The 16,685-nt window shown below is 34.6% G+C and overlaps 1 protein-coding gene across 1 annotated transcript in view; it reads right to left on the bottom strand.

The window, feature by feature from the left end:
- The window catches only part of LOC137614707 (uncharacterized), a 274,793-nt gene extending 266,655 nt beyond the window's left edge, over nt 1-8,138 (bottom strand). Inside the window, exon 1 of the mRNA XM_068344390.1 lies at nt 8,004-8,138. The gene's annotated coding sequence lies outside the window, so the exon portion shown is untranslated. The remainder of the gene's footprint in view (nt 1-8,003) is intronic.
- Between the last annotated feature and the right edge of the window lie 8,547 nt (nt 8,139-16,685).

Here is a 16,685-nt window from a genome sequence, read left to right as displayed (position 1 = left end):
TACCGGAAATGGGATGTTTTAAATCCCAAACCTGAAAAAAATAAGTCGAAGCCTTCGGTTATTTCAATGCGGTTTGCTGAAAACGTCAATTACCCTTCGCCCGAGTTCGATCACCGAGTGCGCAGCAGGCGTTACTTATAATAAAAGTAATAAATTATAGTGTTAATTATCTTTTCCTCTTCCTATTCAGTCTCTTAACTTTTCCTTCAAATTGCAAATCCGAGCGTTGAACGACTTCAGAACTTTCAGACTCAAATCCATAAATCAAATCATGTAGTTTATTATTATTATTATTATCATTATTATTATTATCATTATTATTATTATCATTATTATTATTATTATTATTATTATTATTATTATAATGATGTTCATGATGATGATGATGATGACGAGTTACTAGAATTTATTGAAACGAAAGAAGAGTTTTTTTTCCCGAGTCCTAAACGGCTTCGGAAGAAAATCTTCACGGATCTCCGAATGGCTTCAGAAGAAATGGCCATAGACTTAGCATGAAGTTCTGAATGACCCTACAAAAGAATTTCTGTACGGCTCTGGAAAAAACTTTCCTGGATTTCCAAATGCCTTCAGAAGAAATAGCCGTAGACTTAGCATGGAGTTCTGAATGACTACATAACAGATTCTTCCGGGAGCTTCCTGAAGAAAATTTTTCGGGATCTTCAAAACGTTTCAGAAGCCATAGCCGTAGACTTAGCATAGAGTTCTGAATGACTCCAGAACAGAATCTTCCCGCAGCCGTTCTGAATGGCTCCGCCCCAAGCTTCAAATGACTTCCGAAGACCTGATCTTTTTTTTTTTCAAACTAAGCATGCAACGCAGTGAACATTGTTAATGGCTATTTTTGGAACAGGGAGCTGACTGTGAGAATTGTGTATTACAATTACAGGATCGATAGGAGGCTCTTCGGAACACTTTTATTTACAGCTAGTTTTGGTGGTTGCTGCAGAAGTTGTCGAGCTTTGAAGAACAATGTACGCGCCTTGAATGATCCTTTGCTTGGGCTTTTGCAACGATCTCCTATAATTGGAGAATATTGGAAATAAGGACGGAGACAGAATGGTTTAACTAAACGGTGAGCGATGTGTGGTTCTTCAACAGGATAGTCCCAAAATTCGACAGTGAAGAAAGGACATATATAGATCGTATTGGTAAATATACTGTGTTGCTCGACATTTACTTTAGCATGATGACATATGCAGAGAAAATCTATTGCATTCCTGTCTCTAATCATCGCTCCGATGGACAAAGACATGAATGCCATCGATTTCTCTGAGGAATCTGACGAACTGAGGACACACGGCACTGAAATCTCTCTTGAAATCTAGAAGGAAACTGACGAACTAAGAAAGAATACGATGAAATCTCGAAGGAAATTGACGAATTAAGGAAAGTGAAAGATGAAATATCAAAGGAAACCGAAAAACTAAAGATCTTGAAAACCAGGACAGAGAATAGCAACGAAGAGCCTTTAAACGAACACGGAAAATAGCCTTTAAGAGGTAAATCACCTTGAAATAGAGGTAAAAAAAGCCCCTAATGTAAGAAATAAGGCACCTCAAATATTCAGAGGGGAAAAATCCCGTAATGCTAGAAATAAGGCAGATAAAAATAGAGGTAAAAAAGACCCTAAATCTAAAAATAAGGCACCTAAAAATAGAGGTCAAAGATCCTCTGATGCTTTATATAAGGCTCCTAAAGATAGAGGTCAAAAGCCCCTAATACTATAAATAAGGCGCCTAAAAATAAAGCTCAAAGAGCCTCTAATGCTAGAAGTAATGCACCTCAAAATCGAGGTCCAAAAGCCCCTAATGCTATAAATAAGGCACCTAAAAAGAAGTCAAAGAGCCTCTAATGCCACAAGTAATGAACCTCAAAATCGAGGTCCAAAATCCCCTAATGCTATAAATAAGGCACCTAAAAAGAAGTCAAAGAGCCTCTAATGCCACAAGTAATGAACCTCAAAATCGAGGTCCAAAATCCCCTAATGCTATAAATAAGGCACCTAAAAAGAAGTCAAAGAGCCTCTAATGCCTCAAGTAATGAAACTCAAAATCGAGGTCCAAAAGCCCCTAATGCTATAAATAAGGCACCTAAAAAGAAGTCAAAGAGCCTCTAATGCCACAAGTAATGCACCTCAAAATCGAGGTAAAAAAGCCCCTAATGCTATAAATAAGGCACCTAAAAAGAAGTTAAAGAGCCTCTAATGCCACAAGTAATGAACCTCAAAATCGAGGTCCAAAAGCCCCTAATGCTATAAATAAGGCACCTAAAAAGAAAGGTCAGAGAGCTCCTAATACTAGAATTAATGCACCTCAAAATCAAGGTCAAGAAGCCCCTAATGCTATAAATAAGGCACCTAAAAATAGAGGTCAAAGAGCCTCTAATGCTAGAAGTAATGTATCTCAAAATCGATTTCAATAAGCCTCTAATGCTATAAATAAGGCTCCTGAAAATAGAGGTAAAAAAGCCCCTAATGCTATAAATAATGCATAAAAAAAATAGATGTCAAAAAGCCTCTAATGCTAAAAGTAATGCACCTCAAAATCGAGGTCACAAAGCCACTAATGCTATATATAGGGCTCCTAAAAATCGAGGTAAAAAACCCTAATGCTTTAAAAAAGGCACCTAAAAAGAGAGGTCAAAGAGCCTTTAATGTTAGAAGTAATGCACCTCAAAATCGAGGTCAATAAGCCCCTAATGCTATAAATAAGGCACCTAAAAAGAGAGGTCAAGGAGCCTCTAATGCTAAAAGTAATGCACCTCAAAATCAATGTCAAAAAGCCCCTAATGCTATAAGGCACCTAAAAAGAAAGGTCAGAGAGCTCCTAATACTAGAATTAATGCACCTCAAAATCGAGGTCAATAAGTCCCTAATGCTATAAATAAGGCACCTAAAAAGAAAGGTCAAAGAGCCTCTAATGCTAAAAGTAATGCACCTCAAAATCAATGTCAAAAAACCCCTAATGCTATAAGGCACCTAAAAAGAGAGGTCAAAGAGCCTCTAATGTTAGAAGTAATGCACCTCAAAATCGAGGTCAATAGGCCAATAATGCTATAAATAAGGAACCTAAAAAGAGAGGTCAAAGGGCCCCTAATGCTAGAAGTAATGCACCTCAAAAACAAGGCCAATAAGCCCATAACGCTATAAATAAGGCACTAAAAAGAAAGGTCAAAAGACCTCTAATGTCAAAAGTAATGCACCTCAAAATCGAGGTCAAAAAGCCCCTAATACTATAAGGCACCTAAAAGTAGAGATCAAATAGCCTCTAATACTAGAAGTAATGCACCTCAAAATCAAGGTGAAAAAACACCTAATGCTATATATAAGGCTCCTGAAAATAGAGGTAAAAAAGCCCCTACTGCCACAAACAATGCACCTAATAATAGATGTCAAGGAGCCTCTAATGCTACAAGTATTGCACCTCAAAATCGAGGTCACAAAGTCACTAATGCTATATATAGGGCTCCTAAAAATCGAGGTAAAAAACCCCTTATACTATAAATAAGGCACCTACAAGTAATGCACCTCAAAATTGAGGTCAAAGAGCCCCCAATGCTATAAATAAGGCACCTAAAAATAGAGGTCAAAGAGCATCTAATGCTAGAAGTAATGCACCTCCAAATCAAGGACAAAAAGCCCCTAATGCTATAAATGGGGCACCTAAAAAGAGAAGTCGAAGAGCCTCTAATGATAGACGTAATGCACCTCAAAAACAAGGCCATTAAGCCCCTAACGCTATAAATAAGGCACCTAAAAAGAAAGGTCAAAGAGCCTCTAATACTAGAAGTAATGCACCTCAAAATCGAGGTCAAAAAGCCCCTAATACTATAAGGCACCTAAAAGTAGAGGTCAAAGAGCCTCTAATACTAGAAGTAATGCACCTCAAAATCAAGGTAAAAAAGCACCTAATGCTATATATAAGGCTCCTGAAAATAGAGGTAAAAAAGCCCCAACTGCCACAAACAATGCACCTAATAATAGATGTCAAGGAGCCTCTAATGCTACAAGTAATGCACCTCAAAATCGAGGTCACAAGGTCACTAATGCTATATATAGGGCTCCTAAAAATCAAGGTAAAAAAACCCTAATACTATAAATAAGGCACCTAGAAGTAATGCACCTCAAGCTCGAGGTCAAAAAGCCCCTAATGCTATAGATAAGGCGCCTAAAAACAGCGTCAAAGAGCATCTAATGCTAAAAGTAATGCACCTCCAAATCGAGGACAAAAAGCCCTTAATGCTATAAATAGGGCACCTAAAAAGAGAAGTCAAAAAGCCTCTAAGGCTAGACGTAATGCACCTCAAAGTCAAGGTCAATAAGCCCCTAATGCTATAAATAAGGCACCTAAAAAGAGAGGTCAAAGAGCTTCTAATGCTAGAAGTAATGCACCTCAAAATCAAGGTAAAAAAGCCCCTAATGCTATATATAAGGCTCCAAAAAAATCGAAAAAGCCCCTAATACTATAAATTAGGCACCAATACAGGTCAAAGAGCCTCTTTAACCCCCACCTGCTTATATCCTTCTACCCCCATCCCCAATGTTTGAGGTTTAAAGGTCTCACAGTTATAAGATCCTTCTGGTGGAAGTTTTTTAGTAAATGAAAAACAAAATACTAAGATGACAATATTTCATACAGTTTGCTTTCCAGGTGTTTAAAATTATATCAAAACTATAGATAACGAAGTAAATATGCGAAAGACTGATTGAACAAATATCGAGAGTAATGGATATCTTGAAGAGCTTACCGGGGAAACACTTTTAAGGCGTTGGACATCAGGTCATGAAACGACAAATAAAATCGTAATAATACGAATACTAAATGCTAAGGAAATATTTCCTTTTGCCTTGGGAAGGGTGAGGCCAGCTAGACTCGGACCTTTGAGCATTGAGCAATCATGACCAGGGAAGGGGGTTCGCTTGGAAGTGAATGACTTGTCCAATTATTTGATTGATTGATTAGGAGTTTTTTGGCATCCTGACATCTAAGGTTATTGACGCCGAACAAGATAATTTGAGTAAACAATGTGTTGATAGTTTAATATTTTATACCCTACATCCTATTTACCACATCATCACTATAATAATGCACCAATGAACTTTCATTAAATGTCATTTCATATATTTTACTGTCACCAATCACTTCTGAAGCAATATAGATTGTTAACTGATGATGCATTTTAAATCTCCAACCTTAAACTAATATAATTGATATAGCAAATAATACTATTATCTCTAAGGGGGCCGGAGCCAAGTAGTCTGTGACAAAGGCTGACCCTAACCTCACCGAGCTACGTGACTTATGATCGAAAACAAAAGAAAACACTGAAATCAACAATTAAACCTTTAAACCTCATTACCTTCGAAATTTTGAACAAAGGCCACTTATTAATGATTGGTGACCCAATAGGAGCTATTTGAAACGATACATTATTAGCCCTTACATATAATACGTAGGCCACAGTGTATAATTATGTGAGAGAGAGAGAGAGAGAGAGAGAGAGAGAGAGAGAGAGAGAGAGAGAGAGAGAGAGAGAGAGAGAGAGAGAAGAATTGCTTAAGAAAATTCAAACGAGGCATATTTCCGTGTTATGAATATTAATATGAATTGTCAGTTCCAATATTATTCAAGAAAATTTTATATAGAAATAGGATAGGAAAATTCAAATAAAAGGTTATGATAAAATCTCTTGATGAATTAGTTTCGAAATAATATTGGATTCCATTTCTTACAAGAATAAAAAAAAATCTATCTCTTCATCGCATTTCTTTGAGTGATATCAGTAATTTCCCTCCTCCTCACATTCGAGCCATCCTAACGATGTCTCGGTTGTTTAACGTCGGCTACCTTTCAGGCCAAAGGGGCATGATCTCTCCAAGTCAGGTCTGGCCAGGCGACACGGGTTTTGTTGCTGGGTGTACTGTATATAAGGGTACCTGACACTTGCACGCATTTGTGGCACGCACTGGCACGCATTGATGCGTGAACGTCGCGTGAACTTGTCGTGAACGATGCGCGAACTGGAGTGAACTGGTCGTGAACAGTGCAGGAAAAACCCCAGTGCGTGGCAAAAATGCGCGCAAGTGTCAGGTAGGCTATACTTTAAAATGCACCATTAACGAATGTTTACAAGCTTAAACCCATCCCCATACTCGAAACATCTCTCTAGCTGTATTGAGAAGGGTGGTGACTTGTTATTTATTTGCTCTCGGGTAGATAAACCCCAAAACAATTGTACTGTGCGGAAGACAGGAAGTAGGAATGATGGTATAATGCTAAAAAAGAGCAACAAAGCGAGAAATTGAGCAGCAAAGACCGTTTAGCGCGGAGCTAGAGGGTCTTTGCAGTCTACAGTGCACCGCATGTAATGCAGGGACGACATAGGTCCATAAAATTCCACATTGAATACCATAACCACTAGCGTGGCGCTATCAAACATCCCCAGTTGAATATTAAGAGGTGAGTAATGAATGATAAAGAGACCGACGCCCGTCAAAAACTTAACCTAAAGAAGGGGCGAGGAAGCCTATGTCGATCAGTCTCGGTACCTGAATCAAGACCTTGCCATATGTATTCTAAGTACGATTGCCTCTACTCTTTATTAAGGATTATTCAAATTATCACAATTAATAGACGTTTATATACTTCAACGTTACTTTGAATTTGGGAATTCTCGTACAATCGTTTATTCAGATGTATATGTTTAAATTTACGATTTTACCCGAAAGATTGTGGGTTAATTTTCACTAAAACATTTCATCCTCATAAAAATGATAGTACTAAATCTGTTTTATCCGTTCATATAATTAGGTAAAGGTTTTGCAAGAAATTCCAGGCAAATATCTAAGCTTTCCTTATTATATCCATGCTATCCCTGTGCAAACCCAACACTACCCATAGAATAAATTAATACTAAACTATAATTAAGTCTTAGTGATTTTATAAGAATAATATGACATTGCATGATATATATATATATATATATATATATATATATATATATATATATATATATATATATATATATATATATATATATATATATATATATATGAGAGAGAGAGAGAGAGAGAGAGAGAGAGAGAGAGAGAGAGAGAGAGAGAGAGAGAGAGAGAGAGACTCCAGCCCTTTAGTGATTTGGGAATACCTCGTCGAGAAATAGCCTCTACTTACAATGGAACGGGGAAGAGCGTTCCGCACTTAGCACTTTTGTATGCATTATAACCATATCAATTAATTCATCTAGCATCTGTACTCCTACGCTTAAAAGAAAAGTTGTGTCAATATAACGTTGAAGAATTATATTGCAAATACTCTTAGAATACCTTCCAAAACCAGTACTGGTTACTACATCCTGTGATGTTGGCAATGTGTCATGTTTCCTCAATACCAGGGGTATACGCCTCATTATGAAACAGATGCCTTTGGCAAACTTAATTAAATGAGTTTTTGAAGATTTTATAGACACATCCCACTACAATCCCGGATGTTTAGATTCTAATCGTAAATCATAGGCCTAGGTTTGTGTTCGCCGGGCAATTTTAGGGTATATTGTATATCGAATACGTAACTATAATAATATTTACGCTTAGACTACAAATAAAGTATGGTTGAATCCTTCAAACTAAGCATTCAAGCCTTTAAGGACATGAAAAGCCATGAAATAGAGCACCTGACCAAGCGCTGTCGAAGTGATCTAACGGGCCTTATCTATAATTCCCAAACCATTAAAAGCGCCAACCAATTTTCCCTGTTCCTAAGAACACGTCTATTTTGATTTAATCGAACCGTAAAATTGTTTTGTTATAAGGAACTATTACGTAATATCAATAATTCATGCACTAACCAACACGATCAACATCAAACAATGAGTGTTAAAGGCTGCCAATCGCATATGCAGCAACTGACATGGCCAGCCAGCAAAATATGTGTGGCTTCTCAGCCGACACGACTCTAGACATTTACGACCTTAAACATCATTACCTTCTTTAATGCACTGATTCAGTTTCAAGAAGTAGCCGATAAAACTATCCGAAGTCCAGATACAGCTGCCAAATTCATAACAAATTCTCGTTCACACACTTTTCACACAATGCACAACTATGGTATGGTTCACAGTTTCAGTGTCTGTCCTTTTGGAAGCCAACGACGCTACAGCACGGAAAGTTGCCATCACTGTCATTACCAGATAGCGCTAGATAATTAATTTGTCATATATAATTTGTAAAATTGTGAACCATTTATAATTTTTCAGCCAAATATTTTAGTTCTTTATGTTATATATAGATTACCGATAATACCCATAGATACCTAATTACATCAACAAATTTTTTTTTTTTAAATTAGATTAATTATCTAATCAGTCGCGTGATCTTCAGCTCTCATGACGTCATGATTGCCGCACTGATCAGTCCAGCGTTCCTCTGGCCAGGGAAACGTCTTGTGCAAGTGATTGGTTTATGTGCTCATGTGATATCGTATTTGTTTTCCTTGTGAAGTTTATATCCCAGTGTGATATCGGTTTTACGGAGTAATGAATATACGATAACGTTGATGGATACACGGCCATGGAGATAAAGAGACGTAAAGGCGTACAAGATCAGTGTTTACAAGTCGAATCGAGACTTGCCAAGGCTTAGGATGGATAGGTATATTTCAGTTACATTTAAACCATTATATTTTTCATTACGTTTACCATCAGCTGCAGATGTGATTAAGGGAAAGAATAATGTCCATACTTACGATGTCGATATATTGCTATTGAGAGTGGTTGCTTTTAGTCAGCATTGACAGTTGTGTTGCCCTCGAGAGGCACAAAGTTGCTATCACGGTACACAGTTTTATACAGTTTTTAAAAGTACTGTACACCGCAGCATTGTTGTTAACCCGATTCATAATGACTTTCATACGATTATCTATTTTGGTATTTGCTGAGCTAATGCTTAATTGATTTCAGTTTGTTTCGTGCTGTAGTGGAATAAACATACAATGTATCATGATGGTCATTTAAATACGATCCAGAAATCCCACTCGCCTCCCTCCGTTACATACCAGTGACATATAACCTTTTCCTTCGCATTTTAATTGCAAGCTTTCCCCTACAATTCAGTGCTTATGGCCCAAATTCTATAAAGTGATCAATATATATCGCTAGTCTCTGTTGCGATCTTAAAATCGTTACAGGTTCTTTTAAACTAAATATTTCCAACAACCACCATTGAAATATGGGAAATTAATATAGAGAAACGCATACAAAAACACGTATATTCACAAAATTATAAAGAAAATTAATGTTATTTCTTCGGTTACTTTGACTGACAAAGCAAATCAATCAAATATTATTAGAAAAGGGGAACAGTCAGTAAGGTAGAGATACTTAGGAATGTTGAGCAGTTAAGATTTGTACCGGTTAAAGCAGTAAAACTTAATAAAAAAAAACCGTTAAAGGGTTGAAGATAATGCAATGATATAATAGCACGGTTCTCTCTTGAATTGATGATGCTGTTTAGTAATGGGCTAGTTGTCTTACATGCAATGTATTATTTGTTAGTTTCTTTTAAAGATTGGAGTAGTATGATATATATTATTTGCACACATAATTTTCGAATACAGTTTAATATCCTGCTGTTTAGTTCCAACGAAAAACACTGAGAAAGATCATTGCTTTGTTACAGTTTGTTAAATAGTTAAGTGTTGTATGGCAATTTTCGTGGTGGTGTTGGGGGGGGGGGAATCTGACTATGGGTTTTATTAGTTTTCATCATTTTTGGAAGCAACATTTTCTGTTAAATATATCTCGACAAATTTTATGTAATGACACACCACAAGGCATCTATGTTAGATAATACATTTCAGAGTAAGCTCAGTGTACTATGGGTAGATTACTTTGTATTTCTAGAGCGATTGTGTCTTAAAGAATGTGAATATCGATAATCTGAAAAAAATTTTCGTTTAATAGTTTTTATTCATATGCTCAATATTGTCAGAAAAGTTCTCATATCCATATTTTAGGCATTGGTTCCTAATGTGTAACCAACCCAGTGGGGGAAATGTTTCCACGGGATATGATGTACACAGTGAATAGTATACCAGTGATTTACGAAATGTATCTCTTGTAACAAATTTACCTAATGTACCTGGTGTACAAAATGTTTCAGTTAATCTTTTACAGATGCATCAATATGAAATGTATCTACAATAAAAAAAAAAAAAATGCACACATTGTAATAGATACTACTTTAACTTCCACTTTAACATGTTCAGTAGAATAATGGTCACATTTTATCCACTGGGTACATTTTGTTCGTTGGATACATTTTGTGTATTGGACATGTATTGTCTTTTGGTTATGTACATTGCATTCATTACACACATCTGTGTATTGTTTACATTTTGTCCATTTGTTTTATTTTGTCCTCTTCGGTTCATTTCACCTGCCGCTTATTGGATACCCTTTGTCCTTTGGGTAAATTTTAGCCCATGCATTTGGTATATTTGATGTATTTTGTTCATCAAGTATTTTATTGTCTGGCCAGGACAGATGCTACAGTATAATGTGCATACTTTTGTGTATACTTTGCCCATTGGGTAGGTTGCTTACATATTGTATATTTTGTACGTTTGGTCAGTTTATTGCAGTGGGTATGTTTCATCCATTGGGTGTGTGTGTTTTATCCATTGGGTAGGCCTATTGTTCGTATTTTAGGCACATCGGGTATTTAGGATATATTCAGTACTTTTGGGATATAGAACCTATCTTAGTACTTCCCTCAGTTTAAATGTCTACCAATTCATTTTCGTTTGAGGTATTCGGTTTCCAATATAGTATCAGATGTATTTTCCTTTTGTAGTAGGCCATGGTAACTGCTTCTTTTTATATTTTGAATTCATGTCCTATGTCACACTTACAGATGGCCTTAGCATGTATTTATGCAGCAGATGACGCTCACATGCTCATACAGTATAGTTTTCAGTTCTAATTATATGTTAGACCTATTCAGATAACGTTTTCCACGTAGGCCTACCTCGTTTTATTTTTTTATTTGCACAAGGGTGGTATGATCACTTTTTTAAAGTAGTGTATGCTCTTCACTGAATATTGAATAAACAATGGACTTCATTATTACGTCTTTAGTTTTGTTATTCTGTTCCATTGTAAAAGAAGGAATCATCCATGAGCTTTTTCAAGTGATGCTACATTACGGATAATGTCGAGGGACACAGTTCCAGCTGATAAAGGTACATTTGTGATAGAATAAGTTGAAATATACAAAGTTGCAATAGGAAAGAGTGTATTTTTTTAAGCACAGTTATTATAAATGTCATAAGAATACGTTTTACATGAACATAAACAATGTCAACAAGATTAGAGTCATATGTCTGCCTTATAATGTTAACAAAATTTATCTTAATTCAGGTATACCGGATTTTATATGTAAAATTGCTGTCGTGAAAGATTATTAATATACTTCAAAGATTCAGTTAATTTCACTACCTAGATAATATGCAGTGACCATCCAAGTAATTACAATCATTTCGACCAATATGAAAGATAAAATTGGTCTGCTGCATGACAGCTAGTACATATTCTCAGACATCTAAATACTGACTATAATTCTATTTATGTGAATTATTTGTATCTTGCTAATTTCAACTATGCTAAAGGGAGTTTCTGTTCCATGATGCCTTTATTTGAATGGGAAGTTTGTCTTAATTATATATGTTTTTCTATTTGGTTTACCTATAATTTTTTTCTTTTTGCAGGCACTTGTAAATCGGGGTTATTCATTAAGTGTTCGGTGGTGTCCTATCCGTCCTGGTGGAACTGATCGTCAAGTGATCAAAGGTAAGAAATCTCTCTCTCTCTCTCTCTCTCTCTCTCTCTCTCTCTCTCTCTCTCTCTCTCTCTCTCTCTCTCTAAAGTAGATCATGTATTAGAATCAACATTTCAGGTTGAAGCATACAGTTGGAAAAGTTGTTACTCTTACAGAAATTGTAGAAAATTTCCAAAATGATAATGTGAATGAATGACATACAAGTACATACAAGAGTCTAGGACTTTAGAGCTGTTGGACAAGATGTTAAAATATGAGATGAAAATAAAAAATTCCCACTGAAAACATACTAGTATTGACTAGTAATTGAAAGGAGTATATAAGATCTGTCAGTCACTTAAATGACAAATATCAAACGCCATGTACTGTATAACATTCATGTTTATCCACGATAATAAATACTTAGTTGTATCTGAGAGCATTGCACATCACCTTATAATCCAGTACATGAACATGTTTCATTTCCCATATTCAGTTCAATCACCTGGTTGCTTTTCATTACTCTAAACAGATTTATTTTGCATGTTTTTTTATTGGTTTTATTATTTTCACTTACACTGCTCACTCAGCTACATTTATTTTTCGTTAAATTCTTTATCGTTCTGTCGAGTATAGTAACTGTAATTCTGAGATTTCCATTGGGAATCGTGACTTGTTTCTATTAATAGAATATTGTACTATGTTCTCGAAAGCTTACTATGAGAATTCATTGCTAGTTTTCTTTTTTCTAAGGAAACCCTTTTGGATTTTTAAATTTGCGTTGCTTCCTCGAAAACCGTATACTTTTAAAGTTTTCTTGATACTGAGAACAGTTTTTTTTTTTGTTTTTCATCAAATTCGCCAATCTCTCGATTCGGTAGCCAAGACTTTTCTCTTTTACCCTATCTTATTTTTTCCGGAATAAAGTCGTTTTTAAATAATGTGATACACGTCAAAATTTTATTGCATCTTGAAAGGTCTTCAATAATTTATTACATCTTAAAAGATAATAAAAAATGCTTTAAACTTTAATCATGTACAGTATTAGATAATATTTTAGGTGTTTTTAAGGTTATCTTTTTTTACTCCGCTCATTCATTAGTTGTTATGCCCTTTTCTGCAACGTTTGTTTTAGTGACTTCTGGTATTACTATTTACCTTTTAATACAGTAATCTCTAGGCTTTAAAGATAGTGGAATCTTCTCTTTACGATTTTTCATATTTGCAGCGTCTTAGTTTCAACTACATAATAGAACTGCGCGGGTAAGATTCAACTTGAAGGTCTCTCTCTCTCTCTCTCTCTCTCTCTCTCTCTCTCTCTCTCTCTCTCTCTCTCTCTCTCTCTCTCTCTCTCTCTCTCTCAATGCAGACAGTGTTGACAGAGCATGATACAGAAGATGAGTGTATAGGAGCGGTTAAAGACTTAATGATGACAGTGAAATGTATTTCAGAATATTTTTATTAGTAGAGTGACATATTAAGGGGAAAAGGGGGTCTGAGACAAGGGTAGGTGGTCTCCAAGGTTGTTTAATATAATTATGTATGGAGTGAAGTCAGAATCCAGAGAAAGCACACTGCCGAATTGTACAGATTTTCGGTCGCATGGATCAGGGTGATTTTACGGTGGTTTGGTCATGTGAAAAGAATGAGGGTGGTGGGTGGTTAGAACGGAGAAAGGAGTGCAGATATGTGAAAATGGATTCTACATGTGGAGTGTATAATCTTTCTTGAGAAGTGCGTGTAACAGCAAATCTTGGTTAATTTTTCAATATGGGGAGTCCAACTACGATTCGGTAATTTAAGGTAATTCGTAGTGAGAACCGGCTTAATTTATATTTTTGTATATACATACACACACACACACACACACACATATATATATATATATATATATATATATATATATATATATATATATATATATATATATATATATATATATATATATATATATACATATACATATACATACATTCATGGTGTATATATATGTATATGTGTGAATATATACAGTATGTATATATGCATATATATAGTGTGTACACTCTCTCTCTCTCTCACACACACACACACACATATATATATATATATATATATATATATATATATATATATATATATATATATATATATATATATATATATATATGTGAGTGTGTGTGTGTGTGTATGTACAGTATGTATGTATGTATGTATGTATGTATGTGTGTGTGTGTGTGTGTGTGTGTGTGTACTGTCAGAGTTCACTTCTTAGAAAACTTGAATCACTGAAGAGAATAGCCAGATTTGATTCCCGACTGGTTGGACCTACTTAGGCTCATTCCTTCAAGACCTGGTTTGCCTGTGTTCAACTAGAGAGAGAATTATGTACCTTAGAGGTAGATTGATGATGAGAGTCCCTAAGAAATTGAAGGTTAACACCACTTAGTGTTAAAGCCTTGAAGGGCATTATATAGTATTGTTTTTTAATGAAGTGGTTAGCATCATTACTATGTGTCATATGTTTGGAAGTTGTGAATTTCATACTAACAAAATTGATGCCAGTATAGATTACAAAAATCAACGATGTGCTATTTAGATAACCCTTATTGAAAAGGAAGTTCGTTTTAGCTACTGATTAAGACAGAAACATCACATCTTGATTTAAAGTTTTATCATTGCAAACGGGCAGAAATATAGTTATGCATTCACTAGATACGGAGAAAGGAAAAAACGGCGAGCTAGGAGAAGGGATGGATCATTTTATTTTGAGATGCCCTGGTCAAGTGGAAAGAGTAGAGGATTGAAGGTTCGTTACAGGAATGTGTAGTTTTGAAACTTTAGGCGAATGGAGGATACGGAGACCTGGAAAGTACCTGATAGATAATGGGAAAAAGGCATCGAAATAAAGGACTCAAAATGTAGAGACGAATGGTACTGTGTGTTTAGGGGAATTTGATGTGCTGCTGTTGAGCACTCGTTACAGATGACAAGTGATATGGAAGTTATCATTACTATCCACGGAGTTCATCAATGATTCAATTCTTCAAACATGGTAATGGTACTTCTCAATGGTTTTATATATATATATATATATATATATATATATATATATATATATATATATATATATATATATATATATATATATATATATATATATATATATATATATATATATATATATATATATATATATATATATATATATACACACACACACATATATATGTATATATATATATATATATATATATATATATATATATATGTATATATATATATATATATATATATATATATATATATATATATAATATATATATATATATATATATATATATATATTTATCCTGGACAATTAGTTTTTTTTAATGTTTTTCTCACTAAAGAGGAGAGACAAGTTCGATTCTCTACCGCTGTGGACATATTTAAGCCCATTCCTTTAGATTGTATTCAGCCTTCGTTTAGCTGAAGAGGATTTCAGACCTTGAAATTAGATCAATATTGAGAACAACTGAAAGGTTAATACCCCCCAGACCCGCTACCTTGAAGTGGTAAGGAGAGTTTACTTCATGGTAACCAGTAACATCTCAAAATTTGCTAGTCTTACGTCAAATATGTCATATGTATTGTTATGATGATATAATTGTGTATTTATTTAACTTCCTACATGTATAATTTGCACTAAGAGATTTGTAGTTTGAATGAAACGCACATCTAGAAAACCACTATATAGAAGTACTTTCTGCTAATAAGGCAGACCGCGGAACTTCACTTCTGATGATGAATTTCAACATTTTGTTCATATATCGTTTGTTTCAATTCTCCATATACCTCAGACGTTTTCGTATTCAAGAAATGTGTATGTGATATGTAATAGTAAGCCTGCCAAGTAGAAATACTATCCTTTCTAAAGAAATAATAGAAAGTACCACGTTGTTTTAACTTTTTCATGAAAATACAGTGATAAAAATTTGATGGTGGTCTTTGAAATACGGTAGGGTAACAACGTCACTACTTAGATGTATGTTGAAAATCGTACAACACTAGATTCCCATTTGTTTTTTACTTGAAATAATTTTTTTTTTTAAAAAGAATATTTTCTTTATGTGCACAGGTAATTATAAATGGCAGGAAGTTATGAACAACTTATCGTACCTAAGCAAGATTAGGCAAGATTGAACATCTTATCCATAATAATTCTTAAAGACGTTTTAAACTTGGACGACAATGCACAGTAGTAACGACATTTTATGCAAATAAGATACATATATAGTTGAATAACTTGTGGTAATAAAGATATACGGTAGAGAAGACTTTGCCCAGTAATCAAATACTCGAAACAGATCAGGTTAAACATTAATGAAGGCTTTTAGTTATTTTCATGTTTACGTTACAAATATGTTCGAGTCGTATTTGTTTAAAGTAACAAATATCTTTAAGATCAAATGGCTAGCGTGTCTTATTTCGTATGAATATTAGAGCAGCCTAGAAGAAATTATATAAAAAAAAAACAAGTAGAAAGAGCAGTAATTTTAGAACTCCGCTATTGATAATTGTCAACATTTTACTCAAGTCTACGGACCAAGCTTTCCATATTTTGATATGTTGACCGTGAATGAATCTATTGTATAATAATAACAACAATAACCTCCAAAATTTAATGGGTTCTTTCGGAGTATAATACCTATCTATCCGTCGTTAAAATTTGGTGAAAATTGGGCAAGAAATTTTGACGTAATCCTGCTCACAGAGAAACATAGATAACTACTTAAATGAATAGACGAAGGTGATTTTATAACTTTGGTGGAGGTAATTATACAAGAAAAAAAGATTGTATTATAAGCTTTTATTATGATGAATAAGAAAA

This window comes from Palaemon carinicauda, chromosome 21 (genome assembly GCF_036898095.1).
Source record: "Palaemon carinicauda isolate YSFRI2023 chromosome 21, ASM3689809v2, whole genome shotgun sequence".
Classification (NCBI taxonomy): domain Eukaryota; kingdom Metazoa; phylum Arthropoda; class Malacostraca; order Decapoda; family Palaemonidae; genus Palaemon; species Palaemon carinicauda.
This window is presented reverse-complemented; position numbering and strand designations above follow the sequence as displayed.